We start from the raw sequence: 24,350 nt of genomic DNA, 5'->3' as shown, positions 1-24,350 counted from the left end.
AGTCTTTTCACCTTTCCTTTAATTGTATTTATTTAGTGTTGAATATGTCACACATTCATATAACTTAAGATTTTAAATGTAACAAAGGGCACATATTCAATCATTTACTAAAACTGCAGTGAAAAAAACTGCAGTGAAATAATTATCAGTTGTAAATATTAATTTTGATTTGTTTCCACCAAAATCAAATCTAAATATATCCTTAAATATGACCATTCTAAATGCACTGCCATACAGTCCCTAGTATGTTGTGTTTATTTATGACACTAGTGACTTTGAAAACAAAGTGGTACAAATTAACAAAACACTATAGATTCCTATGAGGTGGCTAAATTTCACCTGATATTTAAAATTCCATGCAAACTATAGTAATGTAGAGTTTATCCAATGCATATGCATGTATGAGTTTGCATGTACTCTTAGAACAAAGGTGCATTTCAAGTGGTGTGGTATAAAAAATTTCAAAATACATAAAACATAGAAATTGAAACTCTAGGGCCAATTCAGTACATTAATTTTTAGTAGATAGCTTAATGTGATTTTTTTCACATTAAAGTTCCATTTTTTCATAATTTATCATTTAAAAAATATACTTATACAACCTGATGACTGTCGAGAAAGTTTGCATTGTTGTTGACAAAGTCAGTTACCATAACTGTAAAAGGCAGTTTGGTTAACTCAACTTTCTATGATCAGTTGTAAGTACTGAGTAAGTCCTGGGACTTGTTTTTTTTGAGTCAGTCCCAGAGATTTCTTTAATCCACCTGTGCATCTCTTCAGGGCTATCAGCCTGCACATAGAAAGTTTAAAACAATGTTACACTTTCAAAGAGATTGTCCCTCATCATTACATTGCTCTGTCTACATTCCTGTACTTCATGATCTTCTTTAAGTGGTATTATCTGGAGAGATTCCTTCTCCAGTTCAGATTTGAAGTAGCCTATTGTGTTTTCATCCAATTGAAAAAAATATCTTCTACTCCAGTTGCTTCATCACCACTCCTTGCTTAACACAATATCCAGCTTTGATAACTGCACTATCTGAAGGAGGTTTAGGAGTAAAGAAGATGGTTTCATGACCACTTCAAATTATTTGCCAATACTTTCACCATATTTATTTACTTCTTACTGAGTTGGAGTAATGATGGGTATACCACCAATGCCAGTTTTCTAAGATGCTTGCTTCTTCCTACATTCACCCTGCTGACTTATGTCATCAGAATGATGCTGTGAATCTGACTGCTTTGGTCTTGTAGTTTTTATGGCTTAGTTCAACATATTTACTCATTCTACTAGATCCTGCTGATCATTAGCTTGTAAGGAAATATTTCCTCATCCCTGCATTCATGACAAGAAAAAATTCAACCTTTGGTCTTAGCTTACTTGCATTGCTACCTTTGAAATGTAGGTAAGATTAATGGCTCCAATGTATGATGATCCAGAAGGTAGGTCTTGTGGATTACCCATGTACCATACAAAGCAATCTTCTCTGGACAGAAGAAGATGGTGGTGGAGTAGGAGGTCACCTCATCCCACGAACACAACTAGATAACTATCAAATCATCCTAAATACCCCAGAAATCAACCTGAAAACTGACAGAAAAAATTCCACACCTAAAGGGAGAGAAGAGTCTACATCAAAGAAGGTAGAAAGTGTGGAGACCTGGTTTGGGGAGAAATGTATTGTGGGTGCTGCAGAGGGGAGGGAGCCCTAGTTGTGGAGAGGGCGAGAGAGAGAGAGAGAGAGAGAGAGAGAGAGGAGCACATGGAAGAACCCACAAAGAGAACATTTCTTCAAAGTCGTTGCCTTGGAAAATAAGAAGGGCTGAATTTCATGAGTTCTTACAACCAGCAGGGCTTAGACTGGAGTTTTAATTTTTTAAAGATTTTATTTATTTATTTGGGAGAGAGAGAAGAGCACACAAGCAGGGGTAGAGGGAGAGGGAGAAACAGACTCCCCGCTGAGCAGGGAGCCCAATGTGGAGCTTGATCCCAGGACCCCGAAATCATGACCTGAACTGAAGGCAGGCGCCCAATGACTGAGCCACCCAGGCACCCCTAAAGCCTAGAGGTCAGTGAGCTTGGCTGGGATAGAGCCTGAGGGCACAGTGTTGCTCCTGGAGAGAAGGCAGGCAAACAACACAGGGTCAGACAGCATGGAAACAGTAATCTGAAGAATGCCTGGGACACACATGGGGAGATTGTTTGTTTTTCTCCCAGTGTGTCCCTGAGAGGTAGTGTTCATGGAGACACTTCTCCAGGAAGAAAGGAGATGTCTGGCACCATTTTCCTACACTGTCCCTCAGCATAAACACAGAGCCACCTGTGGGAAGCAGTGTAGCACCAACACTGGATGCCCAACTTGCTTACACCAAACCCCACCACTCTACACTCCAGTAGTACTACCCTTCTTAGTCACACATGCCTCAGTCCCTCCCCCAGAAGATCAGCACAAACCACTGCCCACACCACATCCCCAAACAAAGAGTTCTGCAGGGCCTCAGTTCTGGTGGAGATAGTGTCAGGTCTCATTTCACAAGCAGTTCAGAGCACATGTAGTTAAAAAATCACCACACTCTGGCCAAGGACCAAACACTGCCCAGAGCAGGCAAGGAGAGCCGCTGCAGATGACTGGCCTGAAGGATAGAGCAGCCAAAACACAACAGCAGAGTACACATGGCACACAACAGAGACATTCCCTGAAGTGGCAAGCCCTGGGCACTACATGACTTCTTCTTCAAAGGTCATTACTTTCAGGAGCAGGAAACATGACTGCCTTTTCTAACACAGAGAAGAAGGCAGAGACCTAGACAAAATGTGAAGATGAAGGAATTTATCCCATATGAAAGACCAAGATAAGGCCATGGTCAGAGATCTAAGAGAAACAGATATAAGTAACATGCTGATGGAGAATTTAAAGCAATGATCATAAGGATACTCACTGGGCTTGAGAAAAGAATAGAAGACATCAGTGATACCCTTACCACAGAGATAAATGAGTTAAAAAAGAATTAGTCAGAAATGAAGAGTAAATGAGATCGGAAACAGGCTTGATGCAATAAACAGCAGACTGGAAGAAGCAGAGGAACAAATAAGTGATATAGAAGATAAAATAATGGAAAATAATATAGCTCAACAAAAAGAGAAAGAAGAATTACACAACATGAGAATAGACATAAGGAACTCAGTGACTCCATCAAACGTAATAGCATTCATATCATAGGAGTCCCAGAAGAAGAAGAAGAGAGAAAAAAAAGAGGGCAGAAAATTTATTTGAAGAAATAATAGCTGAAAACTTCCCTAATCTGGGGAAGGAAACAGACATCCAGATACAGGAGGCACAGAGAACCCCCATCAAAATCAACAAAAGCAGGCCAACACCAACACATATTGTAATGAAATTTGCAAAATACAGTGATAAAGAAAAATCTTAAAAGTAGCAGGACAAAAGAAGTCCTTAACTTACAAGGGAAGACCCATAAAGTTAGCTTCAGATCTCTCCACAGAAACTTGGCAAGCCAGAAGAGACTGGCATGATATATTCAAAGTGCTGAATGGGAAAACTCTGCAGGCAAGAACACTCTATCCAGCAGGACTATCATTCAGAATAGAAGGAGAAATAAAGAGTTTCCCAGACAAACAAAAACAAAAGGAGTTCGGGGCGCCTGGGTGGCTCAGTTGTTAAGCATCTGCCCAGGGTCCTGGGATTGAGCCCTGCGCTGGGCTCCCTGTTCTGCGGGAAGCCTGCTTCTCCCTCTCCCACTCCCCCTGCTGTGTTCCCTCTCTCGCTGTCTCTCTCTGTGTCAAATAAATAAATAAAATCTTAAAACAAAAACAAAAACAAAAACAAAAGGAGTTCATAACCACTAAGCCAGCCGTGCAAGAAATATTAAAGTGGACTCTTTGAGTCCACTCTTTTGTCAAAAGTGACAAAGACAAAGGATCAGAGAAATCTCAGGAAACAATGACAAAACAAGTAATAAAATGGCACTAAATACATATCTATCAATAATTACTTTGAAAGCAAATAGATTAAATGCTCCAATCAAAAGACATATGGTGTCAGAATGCATAAATAAAAAACAAGACCAATCTATATGCTGCCTATAAGACACTCATTTTAGACCTAAAGGCACATGCAGCTCGAAAGTGAGGGGATGGAGAAACACTTATCAAACAACTTTTTTCAGAAGAAGTAGACTTTAAAACAAAGCTTAACAGGAGACAAAGAAGCAAATATATAATCATAAAGGGGACAATGCAACAAGAAGATATCATAATTGTAAATATTTATGTACCTAACATGTGAGTGCCCAAATATATAAAACAAAGGCAAACATAAAGGAACTAATTGATAATAATACAATAATAGTAGGGAACTTTAACACCCCACTTACATCAATGGACAGATCATTGTAACACAACATCAACAAGGAAACAATGGCTTTGAATGACACACTGGACCAGATTGACTTAGATATATTCAGAACATTCCATCCTAAAGTAGCAGAACACACATTCTTTTCGAGTGTACATGGGATATTCTCCTGAACAGATCACCTACCGGGTCAAAACAAATACAAAGAGATTGACATCACACCATTCATCTTTTCTAACCACAACATTATGAAACTAGAAATCAACCCAAAGAAAAATTTTGGAAAGACCACAAATACATGGAGGTTAAACAACATGCTACCAAACAATGAATGGGCCAACCAGGAAATCAAAGAAGAAATAAAAAATACATGGAAACAAATGAAAATTAAAGCACAATGGTCCAAAACCGTTTAGATGCAGCAAAAGTTGTCCTAAGAGGGAAATATATAGAAATAGAGGCCCACCTGAAGAAGCAAGTAAAATCTCAAATAAACAACTTACACCTAAAGAAGCTAGAAAAAGAACAACAAAGCTTAAAGCTAGCAGAAGGAAAGAAGTATTAAAGATCAGAGTACAAATAAATGATATAGAAACTAAAAAAAACAATAGAACAGATCAATGAAACTAGGAGCTGGTTCTTTGAAAAAACTTAATAACATTGGTAAACTTCTAGCCAGACCTTTCAAAAAGAAAAGAGAAAGTACCCAAATAAATAAAATCACAAATAAGAGAAGATAAATAACAACCAACACCTCAGAAATACAATTATAAGACAATATTATGAAAAACTATATGCCAATAAATTGGACAACCTGGAAGAAATGAACAAATTCCTAGACACATATAAACTCTCAAAACTGAAGCAGGAAGAAATAGAAAACTTGAACAGACTGATAACCAGCAAAGAAATTTAATCAGTTATGAAAACCTCCCAACAAGCAAAAGTCCAGGGCCAGATGGCTTCACAGGCAAATTCTACCAAACATTTAAAGAAGAGTTAATACCTTTTCTCATAAAACTATTCCAAAAACTAGAAGAGGAAGGAAAACTTCCAAATACATTCTATGAGGCCAGCATTACCCTGATATTAAAATCAAGTAAAGGCTCCACTAAAAAAGAGAACTACAGGCCAACATCCCTGATGAATATGAATGCAAAAATTCTCAATAAAATACTAGCAAACTGAATGCAACAGCACATTAAAAGAATCATTCACCACAATCAAGGGACATTTATTCCTGGGTTGCAAGGGTGTTTCAATATTTGCAAATCAATCAACGTGATATACAACATTAATAAAAGAAAGGATAAGAACTATATGATCCTTTCAATAGATATAGAAAAATCATTTCACAAGGTACAACATCCATTCGTGATAAAAACCCCTCAAAAAAGTGTGGTTAGAGGAAACTTACCTCAACATTACTAAAGGACATATATGAAAAACCCACAGTGAATATCATAAATGGGGAAAAACTGAGAGCTCTTCCTCTAAGGTCAGGAACATGACAGGGATGTCCACTCTCACCACTATTATTTAACATAGTACTGGAAGCCTTAGCCAGAACAATCAGACAAGAAAAAAATAAAAGACATCCAAATTGGCAAGGAAGAAGTAAAATTGTAATGATTTGCAGATAACATGATACTCTATATAGAAAACCCTGAAGACTCCACCAAAACCTGCTAGAACTGATACACAAATTCAGTAATATTGCAGGATACAAGATCAACGTACAAAAATCTGTTGCATTTCTATACACCAATAATGAAGCAGCAGAAAGAGAAATCAAGGAATCAACCCCATTTACAATTGCACCCAAAACCATAAAATACCTAGGAATAAACCTAACCAAAGAGGTGAAAGACCTGTATTCTGAAAACTATAAAACACTGATGAAAGAAATTGAAGAAGGCACAAAGAAATGGAAAGACATTCCATGCTCATGGATTGGAGGAACAAATATTGTTAAAATGTCTGTACTGCCCAAAGCAATCTACACATTCAATGCACCCCCTATCAAAATATCACCAGCATTTTTCACAGAGCTAAAAAAAGCAATCCTAAAATTTGTATGGAACCAAAAAAGACCCCAAATAGCCAAAGCAAACTTGAAAAGCAATGCTGGAGTCATCACAATTCTGGATTTCAACATATATTACAAAGCTGTAGTCATCAAAACAGTATGTGCTGGTCCAAATATAAACAAATTGATCAACAGAACAGAATAGAAAACCCAGAAATAAACCCACAACTATATTGTCAATTAATCTTCAATGAAGAAGGAAAGATTATCCAAAGGGAAAAGGACAATCTCTTGAACAAATGATGTTCAGAAAACAGGACAGCACCATGCAAAAGAGTGGAAACTTAACAACTTTCTTACACCACGCACAAAAATAAGTTCAAAATGGATTAAGACCTAAATGTGAGACCTGAAACCATGAAAATTTTAGAGAAGAACATAGGCAGTGACCTCTTTGACATCGGCCATAGCTACTTCTTTCTAGATATATCTCCTGAGGCAAGGGAAACAAAAGCAAAGATAGATTATTGGGACTTCATAAAAATAAAAAGCGTCTGCATAGCGAAGGAAACAACCAAGAAAACTGAAAGGTAACCAATGGAATGGGTGAAGATACTTGCAAATGACATATCCAATATAGGATTAGTATCCAAAATATATAAGGAACTTATAAAACTCAACACTCAAAAAATAAATAATCCAATTAAAAATGGGCAGAAGACATGAAAAGACATTTTTCCAAAGAAGACATACAGATGGCCAACAGATGCATGAAAAGATGCTCAACATCACTGATCATCAGGGAAATACAAATCAAAACTATAATGAGATATCACCCCACACCTGTCAGAATAGCTAAAATCAACAACACAAGAAACAACAGGTGTTGGTGAGGATGTGGAGAAAGGAGAACCCTCTTACACTGTTGGTGGGAATGCAAACTGGTGCCCCCACTGTGGAAAATAGTATGGAGATTTCTCAGAAAGCTAAAAATAGAAGTATCCTAGGATCCACCAATTGCACTACTGGATATTTACCCAATGAATACAAAAATACTAATTCAAATGGATACATGCACCCCTATGTTTATAGCAGCATTACTTTCAATAGTCCAGTTATGGAAACAGCCCAAGTGTCCATTGACTGATGAATGGATAAGGAGGATGTGGTACATACATACAATAGAATATTACTCAGCCATAAAAATGAGTGAAATCTTGCTATTTGCAATGACGTGAATGGAGCTAGAGAATATTATGTTAAGTGAAATAAGTCAGTCAGAGAAAGACAAATGCCGTATGATTTCACTCATATGTGGGACTTGAGAAACAAAAGAAATGAGCAAAAGCAAAAGGAGAGAGAGAGGCAAACCAAGAGATAGATTCTTAACTATGGTGAACAAACTGATGGTTACCAGAGGGGAGTGGGGTGGGGGCATGGTTTAAATAGGTGATGGGGATTAAGGAGTGCACTTGTGATGAGCACCAGGTGTTGTCTGGAAGTGTTGAATCACTATATTGGATCCTGAAACTATTACACTGTGTGTTAACTAACTAGAATTTGAATAAAAACTTAAAAAATAACTATCTTCTCTGGTATCCAGTATGAAGTACCTTTGGAGAAATTTCCCCCTGTTTTCATTTTCTTTGATGTCTCATAAAATCACAAATGTGGCTGTGACATTTCACACAGGTATTCCTGAGCTTCAACATTACACTGGGTGACCTTGGGCAAGTCACTTTCAACTCTGGCACCAGTCATCTGTACCATTAAGGTGTGAACGTGAAGCATGATTCTATGGCACAGGGCAAAATCCACTTCTGACTCAGGGAGTCCAGTGCTTGCCAGCCCCTTAGCAGACCAGCAGTTGCCTCACACCTTGCCCAGCTGCTCTTCAAGCCAAACTGCACCGCAGTCCTCCACCTATCCACGGCCCTCCATCCATGCAGCCCTCATGCCTCTGTGGCTCATGCTCTCATAGGCATGAACTGCTGGCACTATGCACGTGTTCCTGGCTGTCTCAGCCTCCACATGGTGGCAGAGATTCCAGAGCCCACACTCCCAGTCCATGGAGACTCATGGTTCTGCAAATTTTGAGTACAGCATAAAGATCATGGGTATTGATGTCAGGCCTAGATTCTAGTCCAAGTTTTAATTGACCCAGACAAGTCATTTAACCTCTTTGAGACTCAGTTTCATCATCTGTAATACTGTGGAAAAGATAGCACCCATTGCTCAAGGCAGTTGTGATACTTAAATTAGATCATTTTGTTAATTAAGATGCTTTATCACAGTGCCTGGCACCCAATAAATGTAGTTTCTATTGTCATTTTTGTATCATCCCAAGCACTGCAAGGGGTACAGAAGTGAGTAAGCCATGGTTCTTGTTTTCAAGGAGCTTGTGATGAGCACTGGTGTTATAAGCAACTAATGAATTGTTGAACACTACCTCAAGAACTAATGATGTACTATATGTTGGCTAATTGAACATAATAATAAAAAAGTAAGGATATAATGGATATACAAATAGCTACTCTAAGAGCTATAGCTCTTATAAGATAAATGAAACAGGGGTAGGGTTACCAAAATGCTGTGAGTTCAAAAGCTTGAAATGTGGTAGCTGATGTCAGAATTTTGTATCTAATTGTTACATGTGTGATTTTGTTAACGCTGATGTCTGGGAATACAGTGTTAAAGCTAGGAGGCAAGTATGCTGACACCCTCTTTCCTATATCCATTGGCAGACACTACTACTTGATCTCAGATATGGCCTTAAAATTTTTTTTTTTTTTAAAGATTTTTATTTATTTATTTGAGACAGAGAGAATGAGAGAGAGAGAGTACATGAGAGGGGGGAGGGTCAGAGGGAGAAGCAGGCTCCCCGCCAAGCAGGGAGCCCGATGCGGGACTCGATCCAGGGACTCCAGGATCATGACCTGAGCCGAAGGCAGTCGCTTAACCAACTGAGCCACCCAGGCGCCCTTAAAATTTTTGACATACTGCTTCAGACATCATTACTAATCAATTGGATTTGTCCTTGAAATAAAGTATGGTACCTAAAGTATGATGCTCCTGAGAGGACATCAAGAAGAAGGGGACATAGGCTAACAGTACCAAGTAGTAGAGGTAAAAGAGATAGAAAGGTATCAATTTTGAAGAAAATTATCACTGGTGAATATTGAGAGACAAATTATATTAAGTTGTAATGTATGATCCATAGTAAAAGTCATAGAGTTGCAGTTTAAGGTGGATAGAATTAATGGCTATTGGAGTTGTGGGCATCAAGGAGCTTTGAAGCTAAATTTGGATGATTGTGGGCATCAAGGAGCTTTGAAGCTAAATTTGGATGAACAATCTAAAAAAATCTTGAAGTTGCCCATGATGATGGTAGAAATTGCAGTGGAAAACAAGAACTGACTGCATGCCGAAGAGCAATGACTTAGGACACAGTAGATTATAACAAAGAAGATTTGTTAAACATGTTCACTCCCTTTACTAGATAGTGACATGTAAAACCCAAGGAATTAAATCTTATTTTCTTTGAATCCCAGGATTTAAATGCAATGTACAAAACATTGAATAAATGGATGAATGAATGAAGGAACGTTTGGTGATCATCAAGAAAGTTAATGTAGACAACTTATTTGAGCACAAGTTGAAAAACCACCCTAAAAGAGATTAGTTTGGGACTAAAGAGAAGTAATGAAAACTGAGTTTCCCTTGAGCAAATTGTATCCTCCTTTTCCTGGGTATTCAATAGGTAATTTGTCCTACTAAGCACTCATTCTTATCTCAGTCTATGCCAAAGGTACTTTATCTGCAAGTTAGAAACACCTAAATACTTTTTAAAAAATCCAATTGCCCCAGCTTCACCTCAGACAAATCAAATTAGAATCTCTGGTGGTGTGATCTAGTCTTCAGTATTTCTTAAACTCTTTTTTAAAGGTTTGTATTTCTAAATAATCTTTATACCCAATGTGGGGTTTGAATTTATAACCCTGAGATCAAGAGTGGCACACTCTACTGACTGAGCCAGTCAGGCAGGCCTAGTCTTTCATATTTTTAAAAGTGCCCCAGGTCAGGACACTTGATGTAATGAACACTGGATGTTATATGCAACTGATGAATCACTAATAATACACTATATGTTAATTAATTGAATTTAACTTTAAAAATAAATAAATAAATAAATAAATAAATAATAAATTTTTAAAAAGCTCCCCAGGTAATTTATGCTGTCAAGATTGAGAACTATGGGGTTGAGACTAGATAAAACAAGGTGCAAGTGTATTAAATTATCTAATTACACAAAAATTCAACATTACAGCTAGAATTTCTAGTAATTTTCTGTAAGAAATGAAGTATCTCAGTTCTCAACTTCTACTTAAAATGTTTATCCCATAATTACATAGTGCCTGGAAGCCTACAGATGGATTGTGTTTGGCCCTCATAATGCTGAAAATTTTTGAATTGATGGCCAACATTTAAAAATCAAATTTCACATAAAAATGAGAACTTGCAACTTCTCTTCACAATTAGAAGCACCAGTAACATGATGTTTGCATTCCCTAGTGGAAGAAGTCAAAACTCAGTAACTGCTGCCCCATTTAGATATAAATGGTCATTGAATTTTCTTTTTTTCACTTTGATTAGAGATTTATCAATTTTATTGATCTCATAGAACCAGATTTTGGGTTCACTGATCTTCCATTGTTTTAATTTTTTTCTCTTCCATCAGTTTCTACTTTGATCTTTATTATTCCCTTTCTTCTGCTTACTTTGGAATTAATTCTCTCTCTGTGCCACCCAGGAGCCTCTATTTGGACTTGTTTTTATTCCACAGAATATTATTCATATTGTTAAGTGTTCCACGTGTACTTGAGAAGAATGTATATTCTACTGTTGCTCAGTAGAGTGTTCTATAAATGTCAATCAAGTCTAGCTGGTTGATTGTGTTGTTCAAGTCTGCTTCATATCCTTGATGATTTTCTGCTTACATTTTCTATCAGATATGAGAGAAGAGTATTGAAGTCCTTGACTATAATTGTGGATTTGAATATTTCACATTGCAGTTGTGAGATAATAGAAAAAATATATATTGGTTTCAGGCCCCAGTTTCTGGCACAGAGCTCCTAACACCCTTGTAAATTCCTAAGTGATAAGAATACCAGGAGCATCTTTTGTTATAATACTTGCTCTTTGACCCTGGTTCCAGACACTGGGCTCCTGAAACCCTTGCAAATTCTCAAGTGATAAAAGGACTAGTGATGTGGGAAACAAAGGCAAAAGAAATGTAGCTTAAATTAAAATCTCCTTACAGCTTGCAACCCACTGATAGATACCTGAAACATGCAGGGTGTGACCTTCCTCAAGGAACTCGTGGCTGCCTTAGTGACTTAATGTTTAAAAGGAACCTGATCTTGGCAGCAGTTGGCCCCTCAAGGTCCTGAAGACTTGCTTCCAGATTCTTGGAGATTTGCACTATCCCTAACCCCCACTAATAAAAAAGTATACAATCAGTCACCCCTCACAATCCCAGTATAGCCCTTTCTGCCCACAGGTCCTGTCCCATGAATAGGGAAGGGATTAAGGTATAGGCAGAAGAGAGAGGAGGCCCCTGATTCCTCTGACTAGGTTCTGAAACTATTCCTGGCAGGTGGAGACGCTGAGACAGAATGCAACAAGAGATAAAGAAACAAACCAAGACGGCACAAGAATCTCAAGGCCACAAGCTTCCCAGTCAGTTCTCAATAAAAGACTGCCTCTAAAGGCCCTCAGTGGCAACCCATTCGGGACCCCTCTCACTCTAGAGAGCTTTTGTCTTTCCTTTCTGCTCTCACCTTCACTTAATAAACTTACACTTCACTTCACCCTTTTGTGTCCGTGAGATTCATTCTTGGACTCTGTGAAACAAGAACCCTGCAATCCTGCAACACTAGGAGCATCTTTTGTTCCAGTGAGGTGACTTTAAGTGGGATCCTGGATGGTGATTGGTCACCAGAAAGTCCAAGCTAAGATTAGAAGCTTGGAGTTTGCAGCCCTATCCACCCCATCCCCATCCTCCAGAAAGGGGATGAGGGCTGGAAATGGAGTTAATAATTGACCATGCCTATGTGAGGAAGTCTCCATAAAATCCCAATAAGTATGGGATTCAAAGAGCTTCTAGGTTGGTGAACACATCCACATACCAAGAGGGTGATGCACCCCAACTCCATGGGGATAGAAGTTCTGGTGCTCAGGACCATCCCAGACCTCATCCTATGTATCTCTCCATCTGACTGTTCCTCTGTATCTTCAATCATATCCTTTAATAAACTGGTAAATAGGGACGCCTGGGTGGCTCAGTTGGTTAAGCAGCTGCCTTTAGCTCAGCTCATGATCTCGGGGTCAGGAGATTGAGTCCCACGTCGGGCTCCCTGCTCAGCGGGGAGCCTGCTTCTCCCTCTGCCCCACCCCACCCCCCTGCTCATGCTCTCTCTATATATATCAAATAAATAAATACAATTTTTAAAAAATAAGTAAATTGGTAAACATAAGTGTTTCCCTGAGTCTTGTGAGTCACTGTAGCAAATTAATCGAATCCAAAGAGGGGGTTGTGGGAGCCTCAGATTTATAATCCATTAGTCAGAAGCACAGGTCTTGTGGGCCTGAGTTCTTAACCTGCATACCTGATGCTATCTTCAGGTAGATAGTGTCAGAACTGACTTGAACTGAGTTAAATCGTAGGACACCCAGCTGGTGTAGCAGAATTGCTTGTTTGGGAAAACCCCACACACATCTGGTGTCAGAAGTGTTATGAGTGTGTTAGTACCGTGAGAATAAAGGAGAAATACTGGAGGAGGATTGGGTTTTATCCTAACACAACAGTTCTATCAGGTTTTCCTCCATGTATTTTGATGCTCTATTATTAGGTAGATAAACATAATTGTTATGTTCTCTATCTGATTGACTAATTTATCATTATTAAATATCCTTATTTTAACGTGGTGATATTCTTTGCCCTAAAATCTACTTTGTCTCTTCTTTACACTAGAGTTAACATGGTATATTTTTATCAAATCTTTTATGTTTATTCTATTTGTGTCTTTAAAAGTAAAGTGTACCTCTTATAGGCAGCGGATAGTTGTTTCATTTTTATCCAATCTGCCAATCTATGACATTAAACTGGAATGTTCAGACCAGTTATATTTTGTCATTATTGATATGGTTTGGTTTGAGTCTAGTATTTTTCTATCTTTTATTAGTCTTACTGTTTTCTGTTCTTTTTTCTCTCTTTTTCTGCCTTCTTTTCCATTAGTCAAGTATTTTTCTGAATTCATTTTATCCTTGTTGTCAGCTTATTACCTATAACTTATTTATTTATTTATTTATTTATTTATTTATTTATTTTTTTTTTTTTTTAGTGGTCAGTCTTGGATTTATGGCATGCGTTTTTAACTTACTGTAGTCTACGTTCAAGCAATATTATACCAGTTTGGGTACAATATAAGATCTTTAAAATAGCTTGCCCATTCTTGCCTCTTGACCTTTATTCCATTGTTGTATACATTTTACTTTTACATATGTTATAAAACTTACAATACATATTATTATTTTTGTCTAAACATTCAATTTTCTTTTAAAGAGCTTTAAATAAGAAAAACACTTTCTTATCCATTTTGTTACCATTTCCAGAAGAAAAACACCCTTCTGTGTGTCTCCTCCACTCTCAATACTCTACTACAATACTACTTCACTTCTAACACCAGATGTGTGTGTGTATGTGTGTGTATGTGTGTGTGTAGGGAGGCATTCCCCCATACCAAACAATTCTTAACCAGTTGAGTTTCCTACAATTTAATTCCACAGGTTAAAGGCTCAGTCCCACAGAACTGCCCCCCCCATAACTTCAGACACCAATAGCAAGTCCAAGTTGTTACCTATGCTTTTGACCAACTGACTGTGAATCGGAGTTTCACATGACCCCCTCCTTGAGTTTGATTAATTTGCTAAACCAGCTCACATAACTTAGGAAAACACTTACTTACTAGATTACTGGTTTATTATAAAAGGATATAACTCAGGAACAGCCAGATGGAAGAGATACACAGGACAGTTTCCATGCTCTCTCCAGGCACACAATTCTCACATCTCCAAATATTCACCAACCTGGAAGTTCTCTGAACCCATCCATTTGGGTTTTCATCGAGGCTTTACTACATAGGCATGATGGATTAAATCTTTGGCTGTAAGTGACTGAACTCAATCTCCAGCCCCTCTCCCTTTCCCACAGGTTGGGGAGGGTAGATAGAACTGAAAGTTCCAACCCTGTTATCAGGCTTGGTTCCCCTGGCAACCAGCCTCCATCCCTAGAAGCTTTCCAAAAGTCACCTCATTAACATAATCTCAGGTGTTGTTGAAAGGGGTTTGTTACGAATAACAAAAGACATCCACTTCACCTTTATATTCTGAAGCTATTTCAGGAACTAAGGACAACAGACCAAATATTATAACAAAGGATGTCCCTATGGCTCTTAAGAAATTATAAGGATTTTAGGAAATATGTGCCAGGAATAGTGGACAAAGACCAATATGTATTTATTATAAATAGCAATATCACACCATTTCTGGCCCTCTTCATTCCTTTCTATATTTTTATCTGCTATCATTTTCGTTCTGCAGGAAGCACTTTCTTTAACATTTCTTATAGTACAGGCCTGCCAGTAATAAATTATTTCAGCTTTTGTAAGTCTGAAAAAAATGTCTTTATTTTACCTTCACTATCAAAAGATATTCTTGTCAGTATAGAATTTTACCTTGACTTTTTTTTTCTTTCGGTATGTTAAAAATGTTTCTTCACTGTCTTGTGTGCGTTGTTTCCAAGGGGAAATAAGATGTATCGTTATTTTTGTTCCTCCAGACATAACATGGCTTTTATCTCTGGATGTTTTAAAATTTTTCTCTTCTTCACTGGTTTTAAGCAATTTGATCATAATATACACAGTTGTAATTTTCTTCATTTTTCTTGTGCTTGGAATTTATCTTCCTGTTTCTTTATGTTTATAGTTTTCATCAAATTTAGAAATCTTCAGCTATTATTTCTTCAGTTTTTTTTCTCTCTCCTTCCCCTTTCCTCTTTCAGACACTCCAATTATCCATCCAGTAGTCACTTGGTAAATTGTCCCACAATTCACTGATCTCACTGACACTCTGTTCATTTTGTAGAATTCATTTTTTCTACTGTGTTTTATTTTGGATAGTTTATGTCATCAACTACATTAATCTTTTTTTTTCTGCAGTGCCTAATCTGCCATTAATTCTATCCATCATATTTTACATCGAACAAATTTTAGTTTTCATCTCCAGAATGTCTATTTGGGTCTTTTTATATATATTCCATGTCTCTACTCAATTTTCTGAACAGATGGAACATAGTTATAATGTCTTTAAATGTCTATGGTTCCTAATTCTAACATCTCTGTCAGCCTTGGATCAGTTCCAATTGTTTTAATTTTCTCCTCGATATAATTTGTATTTTTATGTATTCTTTTCATTCTTTGTAATGTTTAGTGAGATATTAGCCAGACATTGTAGATTTTACCTTGTTCAATGCTGAATATGTCTGTATTCCTTTAAATATTCTTGACATAGTTCTGGGACACGTTAAGGTACCTGGAAATACTTTGATCCTTTTGAGTCATGCTTTTAAGTTTTGTTACAGGACCGGAATAGTGTTCAATATAGGTCTAATTATTCCCTTACCAAAGCCACCCTTCTGTGTACTTTACCCAATGCCCAATGAATTTTGAGGTTTTCTAGTGTAGCTGGTGTGAACAGGCATTGTTTCTGGCTCTGCATTCACCCCAGACACTGTTAGCTCTAATCCTTTTGGGTGATTTTCTACCTTGCCTTGAGGGTACTTTCCTCAAATGTGTGTTCTGATCAGTCCTTAGCTGAATGCTAAAGGGGAATCTTTGTAGGTATCTGGGGTTTTACCTCTATGCAGTTTCTCCTCTTTAGTACTCTCTCCTGAAAATTCTAGCCATCTATGTCTTTCTGGACACTCATCTCTATCTTCTCAATGCAGGGAGTCCATCAGTCTTTTCTTCAATTCTCCCTCTCTGCACCATAGCACAGAAAAATCTCTCAAGACAATCAACTGGGGAAATCTTTGAACTCACCTCATTTGTTTCCATATCTCAATCTCTGGATCTCCAGTGTCTTGAAAACTGATGTTTCATATGATTTGAAACATTTTTTGTTGTCTCAGCTATGAGGGTAAATCTGATCTTTTTTACTTCATATTGCCCATAAGTGAAAGCATCTGTTCTTTTTTATAAATGCCTTTTAAATTGAGGTATTTTACAAGCAGTAATATGCACTACTCATGTGTGTACAGCTCAATTATTTATATATCTGTGCAATCACCATCAAGATATTAAAATTTTCAAGCACTTCTAGAAGGCTCCCTCATCCCCCTCCATTGTTGCTTTACTGGAAGCTAAACACTTTGTTATTTCACTTTGACCATGAGGAAACTTACACTACAGTCGGGATAAAGCCATGTAATTTTATTGCTGCTGCACTTCAACTATAAATCCCTGTCTTCTACAAGTAGTCTCATGTCATATATTCTCTATTTTTTTTTTACAGATGGCCATTACAAAATAGAGTGAATTTTTTGCTTTATTTTTTTATTGAGGTATAATTGACATGTAACATTATATTAGTTTCAGCCCTACAGCATAATGAGTCAGTATACATATATATTGTGAAATGATCACCACAAGTCTAGTTAACATCCATCATTATACATAGTTACAAAATTTTTTTCTTGTGATGAGGACTTTTAAGATTTACTCTCTGAGCAACTTTCAATGCAATGCAGTATTATTAACTATAGTCACCATGCTTACATTACATCCTATAACATATTTATTTTATAACTGGAAGTTTATGCCTTTTGACCCCCTTCACCCATTTTGCCCATCCCCTACCCTCTGCCTCTGACAACCAGTTTGTTCTGTGTCTGTGAGCTTGGTTTTTGTTTTGTTTTAAATTTCACTGTAAGTGGGATCATATGGTATTTGTCTTTCTCTGTCTGACTTATTTCACTTAGCATAATGCCCTCAAGGTCCATCCATATTGTTGCAAATGGCAAAATTTCCTTCTTTTTTTATGGCTGAATAGTATTCCTGTGTGTGTGTGTGTGTGTGTGTGTGTGTGTATCACACATCTTCTTTATCCATTTTTCCCTTGATAGACACTTAAATTGCTTGCATATCTTGGCTATTGTAAATAGTGCTGCAATGAACATGGGGGTGCATAGATCTTTTCAAATTAGTGATTTTGTTTTCTTTGGATAAATACCCAGAAGTGGAATGGCTGGATCATACGGTAATTCTATTTTTAATAGTCAAGGAACCTTCATACTATTTCACATAGTTGTGGAACCAATTTACATTCCCACTAAGTGCAAGAGGGTTCCCTTTTCTCCACATTCTCGCAAACACTTTTTTCCCAAAGTACTGGGCCTACCTAAATATACAGATTTTCCCAGTTTTATACTAAAACCCACCCCAATCTCATTGTTATCAGTTGTTTATCATTCACATAGTAGAATATCAAAAGACGGTAGCAAAGGTGAGTGGTGCTAATGGAATTATGATTATGACTTTGATCAGGAAAAAAATAATAAATTCCTCTTTTTCATCTTTTTTTGTCTACATAATAAGCCAAAAACTATTTTTAAAGACATGATGTTCTTTTCTGAGTTTATGATTTTTTGTTTGCCAATTACCAATATTTCATGTTTCCTAGACCTCAGCAACCAAGAAATAAAATAACACTTAAAAATGAATATTCCTTTAATTCTGCTTTCACTTAGTCTTCAGAAACCTCAGTCCTTGACAAATTCTACCTAAATGGCATTGAATGAACCTAGGGAGGTTTCTTATGCCCCCAGGTTTTCTCGCCTTGATCATTATCAAAATTATCTCAGAACTATCTCGGATCCCATCCTCAAGGAGCTGTTATGGTTCCTTTTATTTTGTATTCTGCTTTTATTACCATAATCTTTCCCTAAAACTCAATCTTTGGGTCCTTGAGGCAGGGCTGGTGGGCAGTCTGAATGACTGGCTAGGTTATATTTATCATTCCTCTCTTCATGGCTTTGATATGCATTTTCCTGATGGCTAATGATGTTGAGCATCTTTTCGTGTATTCACTGGCCATTTGAGGAATGTCCATTTGGATCCATTGCCCATTTTTTAAGTTGGGTTATTTGTTTTTGAGTTGTATAAATTCTTTATATATTACATACACAAGTCCTTTATCAGATATACAATTTACAAACATTTTCTCCCATTTTGAGTGTTTTCTTTTCACTTTCTTGATGGTATCCATTGAAGCATGAAAGGTTTTAATTTTGGTAAGTCAAAATTTACCTATTAGTTTTTTATTTTGTTATTTGGACATTTGTATCATATCTAAGAGGGCTTTGCCTAACTTGTAGTCACAAAGATTTACTCCTATATTTTTTTCTAAGATTTGTATAGCTTCTGCACTTATATTTAGGTCTATGGTCCACTTTGTGCTAATTTTTATATATAATATGAGGTAGGGTCAGGAGGCTTCATTCTATTCCTAGTTTGATGTTTTTTATTTTTATCATGAAAGGGTGCTGGATTTTGTCAAATGTTTTCTTTTTCTGTGTCTGTCCAAATGATTATTTGGTTTTTGTCCTTTATTTTATTGATATACTGTTTTACTTTAATAGATTTTCAGATGTTATACCAACTTTGCATTTCTTGGATATATTCCACTTGCTCATGGGGTATAATTCTTTATATATGTCAGTGGGTTTGGTTTGATAGTATTTTACTGAGGATTTTGGAATAAAGGCCTGTGGTTTCCTTTTCTTGTCATGGTTTTGTCTACTTTTGTTAGCAGGAAAATACCAGCCTTACAGAATTTGGAAAATGTTTCTCTTCTATTTTCTGTAACAATTTGTAAAGAATAGGTATTGATTGTAATTAGTTATTTAAAAGTTTGGTAGACTTTATCAGTGAATTTGGACATGGACTTTTTCTTGTGGGAAGTTTTTTAAATTACAAATATAGAGATTGCGCTATAGTTGTTATGGGTCTTCTTTGGATTTTCTACTTCTTGAATTTGTTTCAGTAGTTTGTTTCTTTCTAAGAATATGCCCATTTTGCCTAATCTATCTAATTTATTGGCAAACAGTTATTCATAGTATTCTCTTATTTTCTTTCTCTTTCTTTAAAGTCTGTAGTAACAACTGCTCTGTCATCACTCCTTTTAGTAATTTGAGTCTTCTCTTTTTTCTTGGTCAGTTTAGCTAAAGATTTATGAATTTTGTTGGTCTTTTCAGAGAAACAATTTTTTTGTTTTGTTGATTTTCAATTTATTGAGGCTTATTTTGTGACCTAACATATTGTCTATCCTGGGGAATGTTCCATGTGTACTTGAAAAGAATATGTATTCTGCCTTTTCGGAGGGGAGTATACTATTAAGCCGAGATTCTTTATATTGTTGTTCAAGTCTTCTATTTCCTTTTCAATCTTCTGCTTTGTTGTCCTATACATTCCTGAAAGTGGAGTATTAAAGTTTCCAACTATTGTTGAATTCTCCATAACACTCTTAAGTTCTATAACTTTCTGTTTCTCTTCTTTGGGGTTCTGGTTTTAGGCGGATATGCATCTGTGTTTGTAATTTTAATATCTTATAGAGGGATATACTCTGTTATCATTATAAAATGTTTTTCTTTACTTGTAATAAAATTTTCTGTTTTAAAGTCTATTTTTTTCTAATATTATAGCCACTCCAGCTTTACTTAATACTGGAAAACTGAATGCTTTCCCTTTAATTTCTGGAACAAAGCAGAGATTCTTCTCACCACTCCTATTCAACATTGTAGTGGAAGTCCTAAACAGTGCAATTACTCATGAAAAAGAAACAACATTAATACTAATTGGAAAGGGGAAAAAACTTTCCTTACATTCAGACAACATATTTGTCCAGAAAAAATTCCCCCAAAATCTACAAAACAAAAACCCTTAGAAATATCAAGTGAGTTTAACAAAAACTCAGGATGTAAGTCAATACACAAAATCTATCATATATCTAAAAATCAGTAAGAAATTTTTAAAAAATTTACAATAGCTCCAACAATTAAACAAAATTGAAGAAGACAATACAACTTATGATAACTCAAAAAAAGAACAATTAGGTGTGAATTTAGCAAAAAGTAAACACAATCTGCATGTTGAAAACTATAAAACACTGATTCAAGAAATCTAGGAAGATCTAAAGAAATGGAGGAATCTCGTATTCATGGATTTGTAGGATCTACAGAAATGAAGAATATCCCCAAATTAATCTAGATTTAACACAATTTACACCAAAACCACAAGATTCTTTGTAGTTATAGAAAAGCTGATTCCATAACATATAGGAAAAATCAAAGGAATTAGAATAACTAAACCAATTTTGAAAAAGAAGAATAAATGTGAAGGGATTACACTACTTGAGATTAAAACTCACTTTAAAACTATAGTTATCAAGACAGTGTGGTATTGGTAAAAGGGGGACATATACATCAGTGGAAAAGAATAAAGTACTTAGAAATAGACCAATACAAATATGGTGAGCTGATTTTTTACAAAGGTGCTGTTTCAATGGAGAAAAAATAGTCCTTTTAACAAATAGTGTGCATACTAAAGCCACAGAGATTCTACCTACCACATACCTATTTGAATAATTAACATTAAGAAAAGTATGAAGGGGCGCCTGGCTGGCTCAGCTGGAAGAGCATGTGACTCTTGATCTCGGGCTTGTGAGTTCGAGCCCCATGTTGGGTGTAGAAATTACTTAAATAAATAAAAACTTTAAAAAAAATATGAAGAATACCAGGTGCTGGCAAGGACATGGAGCAATTAGAACTCACACATTGCTGGTAGGAATGCAAAATGCTTCAGCCACTTTGGAAAACATTTTGGCAGTTTCTTATAAAGTTAAACATCCAGATACCATAACAATTTATGAGCAATCTTACTCCTAGGCCTTTCTTTTGAGATATTAAAACTATGTTCATACAAAAACCTGCATATAAATGTTATAGCCTTTTAACTCATCATCTCCAAAAGTGGAAATTACCCAAATGTTTCAATTGGTGAATGGATAAACAATCTCTGATACATCTATACAATGAAATACTATTTGGAAATAAAAACTAATGAACAATTGATACATGTAACAACTTGGATGAATCTCAAAGGTGTTATCCTAAGTAAAAGAAGCCTGTCTCAAAAGGTTACTTATTCTATGCTTCCATATATATGATATTTTAGAAAAGTAGAAACTAGATTGAAAGAGAACAGGAGTCTTTGCCAGGGTTTTTGGGTGAGGAAGACTGTGTGACTAAAACAGGGTATCATACTTTTGGGGGTTATGGGATTGTTCTATATCCTGACTGTGGTGTGGTTACATGAATCTATGCATGTGTTAATATTCATAGTACTGTTCACACCAAAAAAGTAATTTACTATATGTAATTTTAAGAAATGACAAATCTTTTTATTTAACAAGGTAAAACACATGCCTACATATATAGTTAAGTAAAAAAACCTTGGTGCAAAATAGTTTGTATTATATGTTTTTGTTTGGTAAAAATGTAAAAAATACATATACATGTGTTTGCTTGCGTATGTATAAAATATCTTTGAAAGAATAACTAAGAAACTTACGAGGTGACTAGGGGCCAGGTATAAGGTGGAAAGTTTTTATTGTATATCATTTTGTGTCAGTTTTGGGTAACTGTTTAAAATTATTCTTTAGATCTTTATTATAATATATGATATATACAAAATAATGCATGTGGTTTTCATGGGCATCCAGAGTTGAAAACTACTGTTTTATAAGTTCCATATTTATTATGCTATTTTGTTTATTGCTTGTCTTCCTCATTAAAATGTAAGTTTTAAAAGTGGGAGGATTTTTTTCCACTCCTTTGTTTATGCAAGTATCTCTACTGCCTTGAACAGTGACAACCACACAGTGGTTGACCAACAAATGTTTGTTGAATGAATAAAATAAAGTGATAAGAACAGGATGTATGGTGGAAGCAGAGAAGAGGAACAGTTGTCTGGTTTTGGTTAAGGAGTGGAAGGAAGAGTCAGTAAGGCTTAATGAAAGAGTTAAAATATCAGCTGATCTATGAAAGGTGAATACTAGATAGCAGGGTGTGAAAGCACACATATTTGAGATCTCAGTACACTTTCCAAATTGTAAGCACTTGTGTGAGACTTTGACTTAGGGTGGGAAAAGCTGAGTGGTGAGAGATGAGGCTGGAGAGACAGAGAGACCAAGTTAGACTACCAAGGTTTTTGTATACCATGCTAAGGAGTTGGGATTTGGGGACAAACATGGAGGGTCTGAACTAAGTGATCCTGATGACTGAGAGAAATGGATGAAGTCTATAAACATTCATATATCACCCTTTCAGTGAGCTTTTCCATAATGGCCATCTTCTCCCCCTCCCCCGTGTGCATTGCTATCCTACTTACTTGCTTTATTTCTTCATAGTACTTGTCAATTTCTGGCATGTATTTTCTTAAGTATTTTATTATCTGCCACAAGAATGTAGTTTATGTGAGGGCAGAAATTTTTGTCCATTTTGGTCATGGTTCTATCCTTACAGCTTGGTGCATATTAACTGCTTGATAAATATTTGTTGCATGAATTTTTCAAAACTTTGTGGAGGAAGTCAAGGAAAAATGATCAGGTTTCAATGCCTCTGGACTTCTGATAATCCACTGGCTAATTTTTCCACCTCAATTCCCAAATATAATTAATTATTAATAGCATAAGCCCCTAATTTTCTGTATTTATTAATTGATTACTGTAATATCCTCTAAATCAACTTTTCTGCTTCCAGATTGCACCAGTATAACCCATTTTCTATATTCTGGTTTTAAACATTACCATATACTTTTTTTTTAAACTTATAATGTATTATTTGTTTCAGAGGTACAGATCTGTGATTCAACAGTCTTACACAATTCACAGCGCTCACCATAGCACATACCCTCCCCAATGTCTATCACCCAGCCACCCCATCCCTCCCACCCCCCACCACTCCAGCAACCCTCAGTTTGTTTCCTGAGATTAAGAATTCCTCATATCAGTGAGATCATATGATACATGTCTTTCTCTGATTGACTTACTTCACTCAGCATAACACCCTCCGGTTCCATCCATGTCGTTGCAAATGGCAAGATTTCATTCCTTTTGATAGCTGCATAATATTCCATTGTATATATATACCACATCTTCTTTATCCATTCATCTGTCGATGGACATCTTGGCTCTTTCCACAGTTTGGCTATTGTGGACATTGCTGCTGTAAACATCAGGGTGCACGTACCCCTTTGGATCCCTACATTATATGTATCTTTGGGGTAAATACCCCATGGTAGATGCCCACTATATTCTTGTAGATTGACTGAAAATAACCACAAAAAAGAACTGGGGTACAGACTTTGGGCCCAGAAGAGCTTTCTGGAAGTACCCCAAAAAGTAGTGCATATACTTTCTTGCTTAAAATTCTTCTTTGGATTTCTGTTTCCCTTAAGCTCAAACTCCATGACATGGCTTGCAAGGTCCTTCCTTCTCTGGCTTCTTCTTACATTCAGCTTCATCACTCATTACTGTTCCTTTCACACCATACTTCAAGTCCACTGCCATTCTTCCCTTTCATTCGTCCATTCAATAATCTAGTCAACATTAAACAAGTCTTCATTGAGCACCCCTTAGGAGATAAGGTATATTTCAGGTTTTTAATATTCACCAATCAATGGGATAACCATAGTTCCTACACTGCCTCCTCTACCTATTATTTTGTCACATTATAATGCTGTTAGTTGTTTATGTGTTCATTTCTCCCA

The 24,350-nt window shown here is 36.4% G+C and overlaps 1 pseudogene; it reads right to left on the bottom strand.

Moving 5' to 3' along the window:
* Positions 1–673: 673 nt before the first annotated feature.
* Positions 674–24,150, bottom strand: LOC118552580 (pleckstrin homology domain-containing family A member 1-like; annotated as a pseudogene).
* Between the last annotated feature and the right edge of the window lie 200 nt (positions 24,151–24,350).

This window comes from Halichoerus grypus, chromosome X (assembly GCF_964656455.1).
Source record: "Halichoerus grypus chromosome X, mHalGry1.hap1.1, whole genome shotgun sequence".
Classification (NCBI taxonomy): domain Eukaryota; kingdom Metazoa; phylum Chordata; class Mammalia; order Carnivora; family Phocidae; genus Halichoerus; species Halichoerus grypus.
This window is presented reverse-complemented; position numbering and strand designations above follow the sequence as displayed.